The 13,499-nt window shown below is 42.2% G+C and overlaps 1 long non-coding RNA gene across 8 annotated transcripts; it reads left to right on the forward strand.

Moving 5' to 3' along the window:
- The first annotated feature begins 740 nt into the window (after window positions 1-740).
- Window positions 741-12,570, forward strand: LOC148641866 (uncharacterized). Of its 8 annotated transcripts, none has more exons than XR_015929735.1 (8): window positions 744-1,779; window positions 1,908-1,956; window positions 3,170-4,882; window positions 4,990-5,092; window positions 5,190-5,321; window positions 10,110-10,284; window positions 10,607-10,648; window positions 10,929-12,570. It is a non-coding gene; the product is annotated as an uncharacterized LOC148641866 (long non-coding RNA). The 8 variants fall into 8 exon arrangements; XR_015929736.1 differs by having other exon boundaries at window positions 1,302-1,378; XR_015929739.1 differs by having other exon boundaries at window positions 741-4,629; window positions 4,785-4,882.
- Window positions 12,571-13,499: the final 929 nt, after the last annotated feature.

Below are 13,499 nucleotides of genomic sequence, written 5' to 3' on the forward strand. Positions count from 1 at the left end.
CTCCTTGATTGGGTGAGGCACTGACGTGCACTTGACTGGCTGTCATTCTGGCTCTCAAAGACTAAATTAGTGCTTTGTATGTGATTTATTTCATGGGTGCACACATGTAAATAAATCACTTTGGTTCAATTGTGACCTGATGAATCGGACTCCTTACTGGTTACAACTCTGAGGAGACAGCATGTCAGCCAGGTTCTCTTGATGGGTGTTTGCACAGGAACTGCACTTGCTCCCCTGTGGCACGACAGTGGACTGGGGGGTTTCCTTTGTTTTCTGCAGGGTGTTGTCCTGTTGGTTTGACTTGGACCCTGTTGGTAGTGAAAATGCGGACTTGACTGTTTCTAAGAAAGGAAGAGGACTTGGGTTAAATCCTTCTCCATTTCAAGCTCTCTGCTGCCAGTAGGGATGAGAAGGCTTGTGCTCCTGAGGGAAGACCTTTCATCACCAGGAGTGGAGCGCAGATGGGGCCGGTCTCTTTCTATGAAGGTCTACTGGAGGAGTGGGGAGCTTGTTCCAAGTCTGAATGTCATTGATAACATCAGAGGATTCAGGTTTGACTACAATGTGTACACTAGCTACATGGGGAACATTTTCATTGGGTACAGTACATACACCTGGGTACTCTGGGTTCACGTACAATTGTGTAGACTGTTGTATGGGGTATATTTGTGTACTGGGCAGATGGCTTTTGGCATGGGACATAGTGTTGTATGACAAACTCTTGACTACTTCTAGTTTGTACTTGAAGTTGAAAGACCCTGTAATCAGGGTCAGAGATGCAGGACAATCTGAAAGCCAAGCATTCTTTAGTTTACTGCATGGAAAATTGAATATTTTGAGAATCTTTGATTTTGCAACTAATTTTAACTGTAGCAATCCGTTGGGCATCTTCAGTATTCAAGCCAGTGTTGTGATGCAAGATAATGATGTTGAAATACTTTTTTTACACTGTGTATTCCAATGAGCAGGTGGCAGCTGTCAGACTGAGAACGGGGGAGTAGGAAGCATTACTGCTGGTGAACTTGGGCTGCGCCGAGTGAACAATGTGAGCTGAAGGTAAGCAAAGGAGAGATTCAGGTCAGTGTGAGGAGAGCTTTTAAAGTTGGGAGCAGCCTACACAGCACAACCTGGTCCCCTCTGTGTGGAGGATGGGAGTGGTTAGTTCTGTTTCTTTTACAGTTGGTGCACGTGGCAGTGGTTGAAGACCAGATGCTCCTAGTCTCAAGAGAAGTGTCTTGGTCTCTGGAATGTTTCTGTGATTTAGGGTGGAATGCTGTGATTTGTGCTCCCCAGTCCCTATCCACCTGAATGCAAAGAGTGCTGATGGACGCTTCCATTGAATAGTATTGGCCGTCCGAAAGGATATCGGGAGTGTTCTGTGAGTATTAAACACGTGGGAAGGTTGTGCAGAACATTGTCTAATCATTGGTGAGTTTTGGCATTTTGCACCTTGTGACTGGTTCTCTACACTTTCCCAAATCAAAGATGACTGAAATATCAAACTATAGTGTTTGATTAAAAGCATCTTTATATGGAGTCAGGTGTGAGTGTCTTGCTAGCAAATTCCAAATGCAATGCCTTTTCACTTTTGTACTAGGCTTTGGGATTCACTGGGCAAGTTTAGCTTCCTGTTGAACTGTGGGTTTCTTTATTGTAGGCTTTTGTTTTGATGTTTCTTGCTTAAGCAGTTGTAGCACCAGCAGCCTCCTCCTCTTGGAGACTCCTTGGAGATGTTTTCAAACAACAGTGAAATACCATGTCTGAGACCCAGTCAGATCAGTGAGTTCCTTACCACTCAAGAGTAGATTGGGGAGGTTGTGTGGGGCAGCTGTGGGCTTGACACCACTTGAGCAGCTTTCTTTTCTGACTGCTGCTCTACACATCAGCCTTTTGATGGTTGTTCCCAGGAGCAGCTGAGCCACCTGGCTGATTGAGCCAAAGTTGACTTTGTTCCAGGTAAGAGGGGACTCTGATGTAGCCTGGAGCTGCTGGGGTTCTTTGTTTTTTTTTAGCCTTAATGATAGTGTCACTGTAGCATAAGTACTGGTTAATCAGGGGACGGAAGTCAAATACTGAAAGTGTTGTGCAAGCACTGGGGAGGATTTGGCAAAATTGTTTATGGTATGACTGGGAAATTAGAGAATTGTCAGTATGTAAGATTTATTTCATGGGTGCACACATGTAACTAAATCTTACATTGAAATTTTAGAAGTGAATTAAGTAAATTAAAGGGGGAACTAAGAGTATGGTGTCTTCCTGATTACCCAGTGAGACTATTCTGTGAATGTCCAGCACAGTCCTGTCAGAGGTTTAGTGCACAAAGGGGAGTGTTTCTAGCTGATTAGAAGTGGTTGTGTACTGTGCCTTGTGAGGGAGAGAGCTACATGAAGACTGTTGGACTTTCTTATACTGGATGTGTACTTTAACCATGAGCACAAACCTGTTATTGGTGTAAAACTGGCTGTGAAACTTGGTTAAGTGGTTCTGCTGAGCTTCTAGAAAGCTTTTTTTAAAGGTGTTTCTAGTCATTGAGGAATATGAGGCTTAGTTTGACCATGGGTTAATCGGTATGTGTTCAAAGTATTCTCTCCATGATGGTCAAGTGTGTGATGCAGCTCAAAGACCTCAATCCACGTGGTGCCCTATCAATCAGTTTCAAGTACTATGTACTTTTGTTTCAATTGTTTAATTTGTTTAAGCTCTAAAGCCTTTTCACCTTGGTTAAGGCTGTAGCGGTTTGGTACTGAAGATGGATAGTGTTTTGATCTCCTACTGCTGTGGATCCTTGCTGTTTTTGAATTTGTTACTTTTGCAAAATCAGAAGTGGCTCGTCTCAAATTGAGTTTAAGGCAAAAATTCTGCTGCACTAGGTATGCATTTTTAGGGTCTCTTTAAAAAGATTGAATTTCAATTACTATTTTATTTGGATATGCAGCTTTGCATAATCAGTTCTGTTTTTCGGTAGTGGTGGTTGGATTTTAATGATGGGTAAGTTGTGCTTGAATGTGCAGCACATCTACATGGTGAACTACTTTAAATGGATTTGGTAACAATCATGTATCTTGGTTATAAGGCTCAGTTGGTTAAGCTAGAGGTTTTTAATTGGGTGTCTCATTTTCTACTTTTTTGCTTTTGCAACTGATTTGACTATTTTCATTTCTGGTTTCAGCCAGTATCCAAGCTAATCTCAAGGAAGTGAAGCAACAGCATCTAAGTCCAGGGTGAGAACTGTCCTGGAGTATTGCAACAAGATCCAGAACTGTCAATGTTAGTGGTGTCTGTGTCCATGATGCCATGCTGCATGATGGTCCAGCTCAGAAGAGAGGAGGCTAGCTTTGTCCTGAGTAAGGTGAGGTGATCCACCTGCTTCAAGTTCTCATCTACAGAAAGTCCCGAGCCTCTGAATAAGGTGGAAAGAGTGGTGGGTAAACCAATCATCCTACTGCCTGACGACGTGCTTGGGCTGTAACCCTCATCTTCGGTGTGGATATGTTATTTGCTGTCACTCTAATCGGTGCACTCTTGAGGCCTAGGTATAGGTGGGTTTGAAGGTAAGTAGAGGAGGTGCAAGTGTAGCTGTTTTTCCTGAGATGGGTCAGCAGTGATGCAGATCTGTGCATTTGATTATAGTTCAATCAGTGCTCTGCAGTTCCTGGCCAGCTGAATGCACAGTGCAGTGACAGGCTTGGAGGACCCTGCTCAGAGGAAGCTCACTGGATACCAGCTGTGTGACTGGTTGATGCCCATTGGTAAGCAATGAAGTCTGTGGTTTGAACAGTAGAAAGTGAAGAGGTGCTGCAAGCAGTCCTTGAAATTCCTGGATGCACATGGATCTTGGAGCAGGTGCAAGGGTGGTGTAATAGAGGACATGTCCCTGGAGCAGAGGTGAGTTTCACTCTTTTCCGGTCTAACCTTATCCATTTCAAACTTGATGCTATATAACCTTTTAGTATTTGCTTGTTAGAACTGTTTACTGAAGCTGAAAAGTTTCTTCTGGAGTAGGCTACATGTTAAGCTCTTGGATCTCTTCTGGTGTATAACGTCACGCTTTAACATGCTGAACTGTTTCTAGAGGTGAAGCTTTTTTGGGCTTTCTTCTGGGTAATTTTTCCTCCCTGTTTGGTTGAGGCATTTGTATACTAATGTGCACTTGACTGGCTCTGTAAGGCAATTACTGCTTTGCATCGGATTTCGTGGGTGCACACATGTAAATTGGTTTTGATGCACAGCAGTACAATAGTGATTTGGCACACCAAGAGCCTCCTCCGTAGACTCCTTGCTGGTTACAGCATATCAGCCAGGTACTCGTGATGTGTGTTGGCACAGGAACTGCTCTCCTCACAGGGGAGGAACTGCACTGGATCCCTCCCCTGTGGCAAGAGCCCTTGACTGGGGGTTTTCTCTTCACTCTCTGCAGGGTGTTTTTCCTGTTTTATCTTGGACAGATGCTGCAACAAACATTTTGGACGTTTAGTACAAAACTGGAGCTGGGAGTAATTGTTCTTACTGTTTCTAAGTGCAGAGGATCATAACAGAATCTGTCTACTAGGTTATCTGCTGCCAGAAGGGTTGACCAGGCTTTTGCTCCCAGATGGATGACCTCTCATCACCAGAAGTGGAGTAAACTGAGTAATCCAATTATCCCACTGCCTGATTAGTTTACTCCTAACCCATCTTGCATTTTTAGTATAGATCATGTTCTGCTTAATCGGTTATCCTTATCTTTTTGGCTTCGATGTAAATGACTGTGGGGGGGGGGGGGTCTGATTCTTTTTTTTCCACAGGATGCAGTTTTCCCATAGCTGTCTTGGTGGAGAGCAAGGAGTGCTACTGCTTGGGGAAGTGGACTTGGACTCCTCTCCGTGAACAAGGGGAGTTGAAAGTAAGTAGAGGGGAGATGCAGGTCAGTGTGAGGGGCACTTTTAAAACTGCATCTGCATGGTGGTAGTGTGGAGGAGGAAAATGGACAGTCCTGTTTTGTCCTTGCAGTTGGTGCACTGAGAGGCAGCTGTCAGATGAAGACTGTCACTGGAAAAAGGATGCTTTTGAAATTTTCAGCTCCTGGTCTCAAGAGAAGAGTGTTGGTATCTTGGTCAGTTATGTTCACAGAACCGCCTCTCTCTCAATGAGGCTAGACCACAGTTGTGCTGAGTGGTATGATTGACTCTGGAATATTGTTTGTGATTTAGAGTGGAATGCCATGATGGGTGCTCCCCAGTCCCTGCCCACCTGAATGCAGACAGTGCTGATGACGTCTTGTTTGGAAATGAGCTTCCATGGAACAGACTTGGCTGTTTGAATGGATATTGGGAGTGTGACCTGTGAGTATTGAAGTCCTGCAGGTTGAACACTAGAAAGCAAGGAGGGGTTTTAAGCTGCCCTTGGTGAATCTGCTGGGCACCTGAGGATGTTGGAACACATGCAAAGGTACAGTAGTCATGCAGGACACTGTCCCTACTGCAGCGGTGAGTTGTGAGCTTTTGCATCTTGTCTTTGATTTGGGAAGTGTAGAGTTCAAGTTTCATTATACTTATATACAGGTATATGGTATAACGAAATGCTATTTGGCTAGCTCTTGGATGTTAAGCAGTAAAAAACAATACTTTTGTATAAGAAAATAGGCAATGTGCAAGATCATACTTCAACTATATGAAATAAAGGATAAAACATTTTATGGAGAGTGAGCTTCTTGGCAAGTGAGGTAGATTTCAATGTGTGTGTTTTAGATTTGATTGAGGGTTCAGCTCATGGGTGAGAGGCTGGAAGTTTAATAGTTGTGTAGTGCGTGGGTAAAAACTGTCTGGGCCCAAATACTCCAGTACTGGTTTCCAGATGGTAGAGGCTCAAGCAGTCTTCTTGCTAGGGGGTGTGTGGGGTCTTTGCTTAGAGCTTTCCTCAAGCACTCTCCATCATAAATGACTTGGATGGGAGAGTAACCCCAGTGATGGACTGGGCAGTTTTCACCACCCACTGTAGGGCTTTGTGGTCCGCAATACTGCAGTTGCCATACTACACTGATGCAACCGGTGTGCTTTCTGTAGTGCATCTATAAAAGTTGGTGAGAATCTGGGGACATATCTCAGCCGGCTTCAACCGTCTTGGGGAAATTCAGGCTGTGTTGCACTTTCTTAATCAGACAGGTGGACGATGGATTAAGCGCACACCCTGGGGGACTTCTGTGTTCAGTTGATGCTGGAGGTGCGGTGTCCAAGCTTGACAGCTGGAGGTCTGCCTGTCGGAAAGTCCCAAATCCCATTGCAGAGGGTGGTGTCGTGACCCAGTGCATTGAGTTTCTTGACTAGTTTCTGGAATGATGGTATTAAAAGCTGAGCTGAAGTAGATGAATAGTAATCCTGTGTGTTTTCTTTTTATCCAGATGTGGATAAAAAGTGTTGCTGGCTTCAAACTGAGCATAAAAGGCATTGAGCTCATTAGGCAGGGAGGCATCATGGACAGATGTTCTGCCTTTTTGTAGTCTGTGAGGGCCTGTATACCTTGCCACATGCGCCTTGGGTCAATAGTGCTGAAGTGTTACTTCAGTTCCTGTTTGAGTGTGATTTTTGCATGTTTAATACCTTTCTTTAGATTGATACTGGCTGACTTCAGTTCTGATTTATTGCCCGATTGAGTGTTGCAGACCTCTGTTCATCCATGGTTTCTGTTTAGGAAATGCTCTTATTACTTTTGTCACATAGCCAGCACATGTCTTGATGTAGCTAGTGACTGATGTATATTCCTGTATGTCGATACATACTGTGTGGCTGCCTCTTTTAAAAACACCTCAGTCAGTGCCTTCAAAACAGTCCTGCAGGAGTGATTCAGCTCCTTCAGGGCACACTTTCACTGTCCTGACTGCTGGTTTCACTCACCTGTGCAGCTGTCTGTGTGTGTGGGGAGGAGAAATGGTGATTGTGGTCTGTTTCCACAGTGGGGGAGGGGTATGGCCTTGTAAGCATTCTGAATGTTAGTGCAAACGTGGTCCAGAGTGTTTTCTCCTCTCGTTGGGAGGGGGACTTGCTGATTGGTATTTCAGGAGAATGGGGTTGAGATTTGTAAGACTAAAGTCACCCAAGATGATAAAGGTTGTCGGGATGTGCAGATTCCTGCTTATTGCAGGGTACAGTACCTCTAGCACTTCTTTGCCATTAGTCGGGGGTGGATGTAGATGGCAGTCATAAACAGTCTGAACAGTAAATGGCTACATCTGTTTTCGTGCAATATGCCAGGGAATTGTGCAATACAACTTTGTGTACTGTTTTGGTTTATTCTTTGTATGTTCTGGACTGTGAGTAACTCTACTTAGTGCACTTCTCACTGTACTGATTGTATTGAATCATTCATTACAATGCTGTTCACTTTAGCTGCTGTTGAACTGCAATTTCCCTCATGGGATCAAAATATCTACCTATAATAAGTTTTAAATTCCCTCAGCAGATAAAAGGGGTGTTATTTGATCATTAGAAATTCCAGAGTGGGTGAGCAGTGTTTCATGATGGAAGATGTTGCACCATGTGTTAATAAAAATGCAAACTCCCCCACCTCTGGATTTACCAGACTCTGTAGTTCTGTCCATGTTGAAGGCAGAAAACCCATCTAGGTGTATTGCTGAGTCTGTAATACTATGTTAGCTAAGTTTTGGTGAAAACATGAGTCAAGAGTTGTAACTGAAATTGAGAACTAGAGCTTGATTACTAAGGCTCCTGCCTCCTTTAGAACTAGGAAACGAGTCTTGCTAGCTTATACAAAATGTTTAAATGTCTTTTCAGTTTGAGGCTTAGTTTTGTGATTTCTGGTGGGCAATTTTAAGCATCCTTAAGCTTAATCCACACGATTAGTAGAGCTGTTGGTCTATTTCTTGGAAATGCTTGTCGGTCTTGGTTAAGCAGTGTCTCACTTCACTGGCTGTCTTTCTGGCTCTGAAAGCCTGAATTTATTTCATGGGTGCACTTTGAAGTAAATCTCTTTAGATGCACTGCAGCACAAGAATGACTTGGCACACCAGCAGACTCCTGGCTGGTTACAGCTCTGAGGAGATGGCATATCAGCCAGGTTCTCTTGATGGGTGTTGGCACAGGAACGGCACTTGAACCCTCCCCTGTGGACTGGGAGGTTTCCTCTTTGCTCTCTTCAGGGTGTTTTTGTTTGTTTTCTCTTGAACAAGGTTTGCTGTGAAAATGTTGAAAGTGGAAATGCTGGCTTGACTGTTTCTAAAAGGTGCAGAGGATCAAGTCTAAATCTGCACCTGAGTTACTTACAGATGTGGTATGCTTTAGACTAGGATTAAGATGCCTAAAACCAAAAGTTTAGCACTGAAAGTAATGCTGTCCGTTTTAGTGCAGAAAGGGGAGGGATGAGTTTCCAGCTGTCTGGAAGTGGATGTGTGCTGTGCTTTGTGAAAAGGGGGAGCTGCAATAATATTTATGCTTTTGTTAGAGGACTTTCTTCTTGTGGATGTTTACTTTTTTAAAACAATACTAACTGCTACATTAAGTTTTATTGTTCTGTGTATAAGTGTAGTACTGATGTATACTATACAAAATGGTGCATGGTTTTGCCCAGAGTATCTTGTACAGCAGGTCATAAAGGAGATGTGGCTGTAAAAGTGTCAACTTGTGCAAAGTGGTTGTCAAACCTGAACTTTGAGGAGTTTCTATTCATTGGGGAATGCAAGACTTGGTTTGATCTGTATGTGTGCAGGCTGTAATCACCCTGATGGTAGAATGCATGAAGTGGCTGGAAGGTTTAAATCCATTGGTTGTGACCCATCACTAGGTTTTGAGTGCTGCTGGTGTGCTTTTGAGTTTGTTCTGAATGTTTAAGCTTTAAAAACCTTTCAGTCCAGGATGCAGCCGTTTAGTACTGAACATGGTCAGTGTTTTGGTCTCATTCCTGTGGATCTCAAGATTATTGGGGTGCCCTGAATTTTTCTTTATGTAAAACCAAAAATTTTAATTTGGTTTTTAAGTCACATTTCTACAGCCCTAGGTACACATTTTAGTGTGCTTAAAAACGCCTGAATATCAACCACTATTTAATTGGGTGTAAAACTTTTTGAGATTTTGACTTGTATGAAATCTGTACTGCCTTTTAATAGAAGATGATGGTTTTATTTAAAATGAGTTTTATTTCCATGTGTTTGGTCTACATGAATAAAAATGTTAATGGACTTGGTCATTCCCTTTTACCTTGGTTATACAATAGTGGAATCTAAGCTTGATGGTTTTAGATAAATGTCTTTCTCTATTTATTGCTTGTGTAACTGGTTTGAACAGTTAATTTTCATAGCCAGTCACCAATCTGTTAATGTCATGGAAGTAAAGTATGAGCATTTTATATGCTGGGTGAGACTTTTTTAGATTCTTTTGGATGCCTATGGATCTTGGAGCTGTTGCAAAGGAAGTCTAGGAGGACCTTGTTCCTGGAGCGATTTGGTGAGTTTCACTTTCCAATAACTCATTTCTCTAATCAAGTCTAAATCAAATATAAACACTTAATTTTGTCCTTGCTTGTAAGACATTTTGTAAAAAGCTCCTTTTGGTTTGGTTAAGCTCTTGTTTATCTTCTGGCAGAGCACATGCTTTAATGTGCTAAACATCTAGAGTCATAGTGGTGTAGTTTTTCTTTGACTTTCTTCTGGGTAATTTTTCCTCCCTGCTTGGTTGAGGTATTTGTATACTAATGTGCACTTGACTGGCTGTCATTCTGGCTCTGAAAGATGGAATCAGTGCTTTTGTATGTGATTTTATTTCATGGGTGCACACATGTAAATAAATCACTTAAATACCGAGCAGTACAATGGTGACTTGGCACACCAGCTGCTCCCTTCAGTGATTTCTTGCTGGTTACAGCTCTGTGGAGACCACATGTCAGCCAGGTTCTCTTGATGGGTGTTGGCACAGGACCTGCTCTTCTCCCAGGGGAGGAACTGCACTGGATCCTGTGCCAAGAACCCTTGACTAGGGGGTTTTTCTTGGCTCTCTGCTGGGTGTTTTCTTGTTGGTTTGTCCTGGACAGGTGCTGCACTGTGTTCATGTTGGGAGTGGAAATGCTGGCTTGACTGTTTCTAAGAAGTGCAGAGGACCTGGTCTGAATCCTTCTCTCCATTTCAGGCTCTATGCTGCTAGAGGAGATGAGCAAGCTTGGGCTTCAGAGGGAGGTTCTTTCATCGCCCAGGAGTGGAGCACAGATGGGGCTGGTCGCGGGGGTCTTTCAGTGAAGGTCTGCTAGAGTGGTGTGCTTGTCTGAAGACTGCAAGTTAAAGGCAGCATCAGAGGATCCAGTCAGGTGAGTGAGGCAAGTTCTCATTTTGAGTACACTGGGTACATGGGGTTTCATTTGAGTACTTTGGGTATATGTTGATTTGTTTAGGTACAGTTGTGGAGATTGCATGTCAAGTTAGATAATTGAGTATATTGGTTAGGCAGCTGTTGGCATGTGCATGGGAGTTGTATAGTACAAACAACTTTTTCTTGCCTAAACATTTTTACTTTAAATTAACATGAAAGATCCTGTTATCTGAGGAATGTGGAGGAATCTGAAACCCTGCATTTTTAATGAGGAATTGAATATTTGAGAATGTTAACTGTTTTAATTGTCTTGTCTTAAGCTAGCACACCTAGGAGGAGAAGCAAGTGGATTTATGTCCTTGGTAAGTATTCAAGAACAATTTAGTTCCTCAAGGTTGAGGGAAGGGAGAGGTTTAACTGGCTGTTTTTGGGAACTTGTGTGGGAATGTTAAATGCTTTAAACAAGGTATTAGAAATGGACTTGAGTTCTGCACTCTTTTTGCTTTATCACATTTTAGGGTGGTTTTGTTGGTTTGTCCTGAAAAGGTAGTACTGAACATTTATAGTAGTTTAGGTCAAACTGGGTGTTGGAAGTGGAAATGTAGGCTGGACTATTTCTGACTAGTGTTTTTTTTTCTTCAGGTTCTTTGCTGTCAGGGGGATGACCAGGCCTTTGCTGCCAAGAGAAGACCTTCACCAGGACAGGAGCCCAGATGCAGCAGACTGGGTAGCAGGTTCTGTCTGCAAAGATCTTGATGAATCTGTTCCCATCCCAGAAGCCAATGGGCACATCAGAGGATCATTAAAGCTGCTGTAGAAGTTTCTAATGACAGGCAAAAAATGAGGGGGGGGGGGTCTTTTTTGGGTTAATTGTGGGCTGGAAAGAGGTTCAGGTGCTTTTGATGGTCCAACAGGAGCTGTGAAGCTCTAAGTGAATCTCTGCACACCAGCCTTGTAATGGCTGTTAGGACCTTGGCTTGTAACTCAAGCACCTGAGCCACCTGGCAGGGAGGAGACAGTGACTTTTGGTGCAGGAACAGAGAAAGAGTTCCAAGTTTTGTAACTTGGTAGCTACTTTGCACATTCTTAGCCATTTTGAAAAGCGTTTGAGAGGCTAAGGTCAAGCAATGATTTATTTGCATGGGTGCACACATGTAGATAAATCTTGCCTTGGCTGTAGAGTAAAAGTGAATTAAACCTATTAAGTAGGGATGAATAAAAGGAAAACTAATCCCATCCACTCATTTAGGAAAAGTTTACCGGAGTGTGGCTCTTTTTTTTGGTACCTGCACAGAAAGCTCTTGTCATGGGAGAGGATTTGTGTTTTATGTTGTGGCTTTGTAAATACTTTGCCAGAGAATGTTCTCGTGTATTGAATGTCTTTTTGTCTGTATGGGATGTTAATAAAGTACCAATTTTTTTTCTTGTACCACCACCATCAACATAAGTTGCTGTTAATTATATTAAGTACATTGTGCCACTGGATCTGCTTTTTCCTGTAGTTTTTATTTGGACATTTTGCTTCCTAATTGATTGGTTTCACAATTGATTTTTTTTTTTTACTACTGGGGAGGTTCAGGTCCTACTTTTTGGGTACATTTGATGTAAGTAGAGGATGTTTATTAGCATTCTTTAGGCATCTAAGCTTTGGTATATATTTTTAGGCATTGACAATGTAAAGCACAGAATTTTAATGGTTTGGGTTTATGAAAGTTAGATTTTGCCCCTGCGTGGTTTGTGCCTTGTTCAGTTGTGTAGAAATGAAAATGTACTTTTATTTTCTTTGTAACGTAGAGGTTTTTAGAATGAAGGTGTCTTTGGTTGTGATTGGCTCGGCTTTGGTTTTCTTCAGTTCTCATGTTTTACTTTTGGGGTTTTTTTTGTCTAGCTTTGGCTTCATTTTTTTTTGTGTGAACTTTTTTGCAATTACCTTGTCCTAACATGTTATCAACCTTTGTGTTCTTTTGTAGTATGTTTTGTCATCTTTTGTTTTTTGCTTTTGGTTGTAGTTCCCTAGTGTATTGAAGTTGTCGGGTACATTGGTTTTTGTATTAGAAACACTAGTTTAGGATGGCCAAGTGCCTTTGTTTTATATGGCTGGCTGGGGGTAGTTAAGGTTAGCCAGGGTTTCAGATGCCGAAGACCTGAGTGTTTTGGGTTTTTGTTTGGTTGGCTTTCTCACTATTAGCCAGCCTCATTTTTGTTTCTTTTATTTGGCACTGCTCTAGTTCCATGTTATCCTGTTTATGTACCAGTCACTTTAAATAAATCTTTTGCACCAAAACTTGTCATGCTTTCTAAGTTCTTCACCAGAAACCCACCACCATCCAAAACCATCCTAGAAGTTACAACTTTAGACACTTGGGGTTGTAACAGGCACACTGGACAGCCTCTGTGACTAGCAGTACCATCCCCTATAGAGGGAGTTTTTACTCCTACAGTCCTGGAGGGGATTGCACCCTTGTAAGGTGTCATTTCCTCCTTGCTTGTCCCTTTATGCCTTTCTCCATGTGTAGGCAAACTCATGCATCTTGGGTAGTAAGGTTTTGCTTTTTACTTTATGCACCCTGCTCAATAGTGTTAGTCCAGTCTGGAGGTAATGTTGGCACTATGGTTTATTTTTTCACTGTTTGTGGTTGCTGCTAATGTCATACTGGTACTTTTCCATCTGGGGTGGTTGACTTTTTTTACTGATGCTCTCTACAGTGCCTCCCATTAGTAACAATGGATACACTTATTTAAGAGTAAACAAGCAGTTCCAGTGCAACTGAAGTTACACCAATTAAGTCTTCCATTCCCTTCCATGTGAAAATGTCCCAAAAGCAGTTTACTTAAGCTGTCCATTATACAAGGTTTTCTGTATGTGTAGTGAATTTGGGTGCAGCTATTTGTATGTCTTAATGCATTAGTTGATGTCTTTAAAAGAACAAAAGTCTACTGAAAGTATTGCCAAGATGAATCCATTTCATACTGTAGTGATTGAGACTGCATTGCAAAGTAAGTACTATTTTTGTAACATGTTGGTGTGAAATTGTTATAGCTGCAGTAGTTGTAGATTATAGAATAGACCAAGAGAATATAATAGATTTAAGAAAGGAGTTATCAGAATTGTATGGAGTTGTGTAGAGGTTGCCATTTAGGGCAGAGACAACAGCTAGCATTGGTGGCAGTAAAATTATTTATACATTAGGTTTACAGTCTAGCAAATGTAAT

The sequence above is a fragment of the Lepisosteus platostomus genome, chromosome 24, assembly GCF_059453375.1.
Source record: "Lepisosteus platostomus isolate fLepPlt1 chromosome 24, fLepPlt1.hap1, whole genome shotgun sequence".
Classification (NCBI taxonomy): Eukaryota; Metazoa; Chordata; class Actinopteri; order Semionotiformes; family Lepisosteidae; genus Lepisosteus; species Lepisosteus platostomus.